Here is a 7,219-nt window from a genome sequence, read left to right on the forward strand (position 1 = left end):
GAAATAAAAGAGTAATAATAAAAAGAACATAAGTATGAAAATATACATACTTGCAAAGATAATAATAGAGGGATATTACAACAGATATTATACACCAATGATAGCTACGTGAGCAGCATCTAATATATGTAAATACAATTGTTTACCCGAAGATAAATGGGAAAAATTAAAAACACCGATAGTAGTAACAGGATTTAATAATGAAGGAAGCATGATCACATATAAGGCAAAAAATATAAAAATACAAAAATGGGATAAGATATTAACTATAGAAGAAATATATAACTTTGAATTAACTACAAAAGATATGCTATTAGGAATGTCATTTTTAGAAAAATTATACCGACATATAATAACAAAAACACACTGGTGGTTCACGACACCGTGTAAACAAAAAATAGGAGCAAAAAGAGTAAATAACAAAAAACGAAAAACAACAGAATGGATAAAAGGAAGCGAAAAAATTACACAAAAATTATAAAATATAAAAGAAGAAGACCCTAAAATAGAATTAATTATATTCTCTATAGATAAAGTAAAAATAATCCAACATAAGTTAGAATTTTTATATAGTGAGGATCCTTTACAAGGATGGGAGAAATATAAAACAAAAGTAAAAATTGAGCTAATTGATAATAATAGTATAATAACCCAAAAACCATTAAAGTATAATTTTAATGATTTAACTGAATTTAAGATACATATAAATGAATTACTAGAAAAAGGATATATACAAGAAAGCAATAGTAAGCACACAAGCCCGTCATTTATCGTAAATAAATATAGTGAACAAAAATGAGTAAAAAGCAGAATGGTTATTGATTATAGAAATTTAAATGCAAAAACTAAAACATATAATTATCCAATACCAAATAAAATACCAAAGATAAGACAAATACAAGGATATAATTATTTTAGCAAATTTGATTGTAAATCAGGATTTTATCACTTAAAACTAGAAGAAGAATCTAAAAAACTAACAACATTCACTGTGCCACAAGGATTCTATGAATGGAATGTATTACCATTCGGATGTAAAAATGCACCAAGTAGATTTCAACGCTTTATGGATAACTACTTTAAACAATTAGAAAATTGTGTAGTATATATTGATGATATATTATTATATTCTAAATCCCAAGATGAACAAATAAGATTATTAGAAAAATTCATACATATTGTAGAATATTCAGGCATAAGTCTAAGTAAAAAGAAAGCAGACATAATGAAAAATCATAAAAAGAAAGCAGACATAATGAAAAATCAAATAGAATTCCTAGGAATACAAATATATAAAAATGGAATAAAAATGCAAACGCATATAGTACAAAAATAACTAACTCAAATGAACAGCTAGATGCAAAAAAAAAATTACAATCATTTCTAGGACTAGTTAACAAGGTAAGTAAATACATACCAAAATTAGCAGAGAATTTAAAATCATTACAACAAAAATTAAAGAAAGATGTAGAATACCAGTTTGACAAGAAAGACCAAACACTAATACAAAAAATAAAATTATTGTGTAAAATCCTACCTAAACTATGTTTTCCGGATGAAAACAAAAAATTTACTTATATAGTAGAATCAGATGCGAGTGAAAAAAGTTATGAAGGAATATTAAAATACAGATATGATGACAGTACGATAGAACATCATTGTAGGTATTATTCAGGGACATTTAATAATACAGAAATAAAATGGGAAATAAATATTAAAGAATTATATTCAGTGTCTAAGTGTTTATTATCATTTGAACCATATATTGTATATAACGAATTTATTATAAGAACAGATAATACACAAGTAAAATGGTGGCTAACAAGAAAAATATAAGATTCGGTAACAACAAAAGAAATAAGGAGATTGGTATTAAATATATTAAATTTTACATTTGCAATTGAAGTAATAAAAACTGATAAGAATGTTATTACAGATTACCTATCACGACAAAGCTAATCAGACTAAGACTGAGGAAGAAGATACAATCGAAAAGATACTCAAAGCTATTACTACACTTTGTACAAAAGTGGATAGTATGAACAACGAGATACAAAAGCTAAAGACTAATGAAGATAATCTGAAGTCTAAACCTAGTCAGCAGCATGACTATAAAAATGCGGAGCTACGTCGATCGGAAGACGGAAAAAACCCAGAGCTAAAATGGGACGATGGGAAAGTCCTTAAAACCCATAATGTTTGTTTAAATACAGCTGCAGGTACAAGCAAACAAGTTAGCGATAAACAACATAAAAATGCGAACTTAAACCAGCTATTCACAAAACCATTAACCAAAGGACACCTAGACATATGTCCATAGAACCACAAACATCTACATACACAGATAGTTTGCAAAACCAAAATGAGAAAAATACATATAACTACATCACACGAACCTATATCGAAAATATACACAAAATCCAAACTTATTTAAACCTTAACCCCAGATCAACTACAAAAGAACCAAATCAGGATTATTTGACACAAAATTTATAAGGATGTAACAAGTTAATTACACAGCCAAAAACTAACGCTAATTTACTAAGAACAGGTTACAACTACGGACTGTTAAATACCGTATACACATACGACAGAGAAGAAGTTAGTGGAATACGAGAACTACACAAGACATTCGTCACATACAAAAGAGTTACAATAGGAAATTTATTTTATATAAAATTCTATACAGCACCAGCGGAGATATTATACGAGGAAATTAAACCTCCAATACAGGTTATCAACATAGGACTAACTAAAAATATGATTATACCCAAAGACATCGGACAACAAGAAGAGATATGCAAAATAGAGATACCAAGTTTTTATGCAACAAAAGAATAATTGATATATCAACTATCATACAGGAGCTAGCAAACAATTATTTAAACGGAAACGCTATATAGAGCTACTATGCAAGAGATCAGCTAATGATTTATTCCAATTCAAGGGAGCTAAGGAAAGCAGATATGGATGAAGTCCAGAGATGGATTTTGTCATTACTTAAGCCAGAAGAACGACCTACGACGAGAGCACTAAAGGCAGGATTTATTTCGACAGAGTTATTAAACAGATATTGCAAATTAATTGGACATAAATATCCTGATCACATATGTTCGAAATGTAACGGTGAAGATAATATAATCTAGATGTCGATTTAGAGTAAAAGAAGATGATGAATATAAGATGCAAATAGCAGACAAAGGGGCAAAAAAGATAAAGTAAATAACGTAAAGTAGTCAAAAAGATGTGTAGATAAGATGTAAATTAGTTAAATGCATTATTATGCATGTGCATATTAAAGTAAGTAGATAGGAATAGTGGACAAGTGTAAAGTAAGGTATGGTGTGTCATAAAGTAGGTGTACAAGTGTAAGGTATCATGATGGGCAAGTGTAAGGGATGGTAGATGGTGTGATTTATTAGATAAGAAGTGTTAAAGTGAATAGTAGTACATTATTGTAGTGTAGTATGAAAATCCTCTCTATATAAAGGACGGATATGTAACTTAAAAAGGCAGGCAACGCCTAAATAATAATTCTCTTTCAGAAAACACTGTCTCAACTAAAATAAATATTTAAAATACTAATGAAAAAATCTGAAATCCAATCAGATATTTCAGTTAGCATGGCTAAGCAAGAGGCAAAGGTATATTGTTCAAAAAATATACGAAACTAATTTCATATATTCCTGAATATCTAATATATGATTGAATAAATTTATGTTAGTTGTTATGTATTAGAATTATTTGAATCATGATTTCTAGTTTATCAGCACACTGGAAACAAGGAGAAAACTTCTATACTATGTCATCCTAATGCTGAAATCGGTAGGCGAGGAAAGCCATTTAGGGGAGTAAACAAAGTTAAGGCGCTGATAAGAAGGAAGTATCCGCTAAAGTACGATGTTAGTAGTGACAGGAGAACATGATAAACAGATAATCTAGTTCATAATGATCTAATATGAATTTAATCAATTATGAATATGATAGGAAGGAATAATTTGAAATAAAAAACTAGCATGATAAAGAACATGACTACATACGTTCATGATGAAATGATAAAAAACTATGAAACTTTAATCTTATATATACTTAAAGATATAAAAATAATTGAATTAAGAAGAATCATATGGAAAAAATATTTAATGATGATGAATCAGAAGATATATTGAACCAACAATGGTATGAAATAAACCTACATGATTTAGACTACAAAAGAATAGAATGGTATGATTTAGAAATAAATTCAGATTAAAATGAACTACGAGTATTTGCAATATTGGATAGAATCTATGGAAGACATAAAACTATTAGAATAATTAATGGAGGAACATTTATATATGTACCAAAGAACCCAATATATGTTATACCTAGAATATATCATAAATAATATTAAAGAGATATCAAGATTAAGACATTTAACAAAAAAATATTATAAAAAATCTTTAAAATAAATAACTCACCTACCACACTACCACCTACCAAAAAAGTCATGAATTCTATACCTACTACACTATCAAAAATGTCATGAACCGCTCACCTACCAATAAGATGAATTTCGCACCAAAAAATGGTATCAGAGTTATGGATAATAAGGAGCATAGAAAGAAATATACTAGTAGAAAGTTAAGGAAAATAAGAAGAAAATTAAACAAATTATACCCGGTATATAAAAAACTCAACATCACAAAAACTGATAACGATAAATTAGATCAATTAATAGATAATATATATAAAATAGAATAAAAATATATTCAATATTTAAAGAAAGAATGAATAACGAGAATGAAGAATATAGACAAAAACTTACCGTATTAATTATAGCAAAAAGACAAGAATTGCGACATAGACAAAATAGACTTAATAGTAATATATTTGCAGGAATCTGTAAAAAATCTATAATAGCACAGAGAAAAAATATTTTATATCTAAAAATACAAATAAATACTTTAGAATATAAACTACTACATAATTTATAAATAAATAAAGAAGAATATGCAATAGACGAAAAAACATACGAAAACTATGACGAATTAAAAATAAAGATAATATTTTCTAATCTAGGAAGAAGATATAAGAAAATAGGTGAAAATTTAAATTTAATGTTAGAAAAAGAAACGGTAAACTAGAAGATAGTTTAACTGCTATGATAAGAATAACAAAAGAAAATGAAGAAATAGATAGAAAAACAGAAATTGAAAAAATAAAACAACAAGCAAAAAAGGAAGTACAACAATTAGAAGAAGTAAAAAATACTAAAATAATAGAGCTAGAAAAAGAGCTAGCAATATTAAAAGAAATGTATGAAATTAAACAAAAAGAAAAAGAACAAAAAACAAAATTAGCAAATGAGATAATTAGATTTAAAGAAAAATTGCAATTACAAGATGAATTATAAGAAAAAGAAGAAAATAGCCAAGATAATCTACCCAAAATAAGAGTTGATGAAATAAACGACGATGATCTAGAACAACATTCGGAAACAAGCGAAACATATACGGAACTTTAGCAATCATAGATAATACAAAAAATTTAGAAGTAAATAAAGAAGACATAGACATGGACGAAAAAACTAGCACATTAGGAGTAAAAAACCCAAAAAAATTTAATCCAAAATATTGTAATAAAAACTACGAACAATATGATAGAGAAAATTATATGGGATAAAAGATAAAATAAAAAATGGACACCTAAACCAATAACTGAACGACATGATTTTTTAGATTGAGACTCTATAGCAGATGTAAATAAAACAATCCAATTACGGATGAGATATATATCAAAACAATTATTAGATAACAAAATAATAATAACAAAAACTCCAGGATATATAGAAAGAACACTTATAGAAACAGTAAAATTATGGCTACAAAATTTATCGGATAAAAGCTTACAAACACTAAGAAGTAATAAAAAATTTGATTGTGACATAGCTACTACAACGATGGAAATATTATATAAATACAAAATAGCTATAAGAAACGAATTTAGTAGTATGACAACAGAAGTAGAAGAACAAAATAAAGAAAAAATCATAAACCGGAATCTAATGACAAAATTAGCAATATGTAGCATGTGTTATATAGATGAATATACATGTGCATTTAGGGAATACTATTATAAAGGAACATATAGCATAGACGAAAGTAAAGAAATAAGAAAATTATATTTTACAAAATTATCGGAACAATTTAATTCAAAAGTAATAAAAAGTTGGAATGAAGTAGGATTGACAGATACCTTAGGAGCTAGAATAAAATTCTTACAACGATGGTTTATGGAACTATGTGAAAAACATAAAGAAGAAATAAAAATGGAAAAAATATTAGTAAAAAACTTGGCATGTTGCAAAAATAAAACAGCACCTCAATTTGGTTGTACGGATAGATATTATAAAAATAGTAATAAATATAATAAAAAATACAGATCAAAATATAAATATAAAAAACCAAGAAGAAGATACTATGTAAAAAACTACAAAACCAAAAGACCATATACACCAAAAAGAAAACTGAAGGTATGTACTTGTTATAATTGTGGAAAATTAGGACATATAGCTAGAGATTGTAAATTACCTAAAAATCCAAAGAAAAAACAAATATTAGAAATAATAATAGACGATGAAAAATATACGCAAATAGAGTACGTAGATTATGAATTAGAAAGCAATGATAGTATATATGAATTATCAAAAAATGAAATGGAAAATAATCCAGTAATAGAATTAGATAATAAATACGAAATCAATGACTGAAAAAGATATACAAATAATAAGTAAAGAAAAATATCAAGGGGAAGAATCGGCAGAACAAAAAATAATATTTGATAATAATATATTTGAACAAATAAAAGGAAAAGAATTAGACCTAGGCATAGCAAAAATATTCGAAATACCAACAATAAGAAACTGGTTTAAACGACAAAAAGAAGAATATTATGTAGTAAGTCAAAGAGAACATATCATAGATTGCAAATATACAAAAGGAAAGGCCAAAATACCAATAATAAATAAACGAATAATAAATAAAGAAATACAAGATATTAAGGCTAAAAATCCAATTAAATATGTACATTTAGGAGGAACAGAAATACTAATAAAAGCATGTTTTAGAGAAGGAATAGATACACCCATAGAAATATATTTAGCAGATGATAGAATTATACAACCCATAGAAAAAAGTGTAATAAGTGCAGTAAGAGGTAACCTCATATACCAAAAATT

This window comes from Solanum stenotomum, chromosome 4, assembly GCF_019186545.1.
Source record: "Solanum stenotomum isolate F172 chromosome 4, ASM1918654v1, whole genome shotgun sequence".
NCBI lineage: Eukaryota > Viridiplantae > Streptophyta > Magnoliopsida > Solanales > Solanaceae > Solanum > Solanum stenotomum.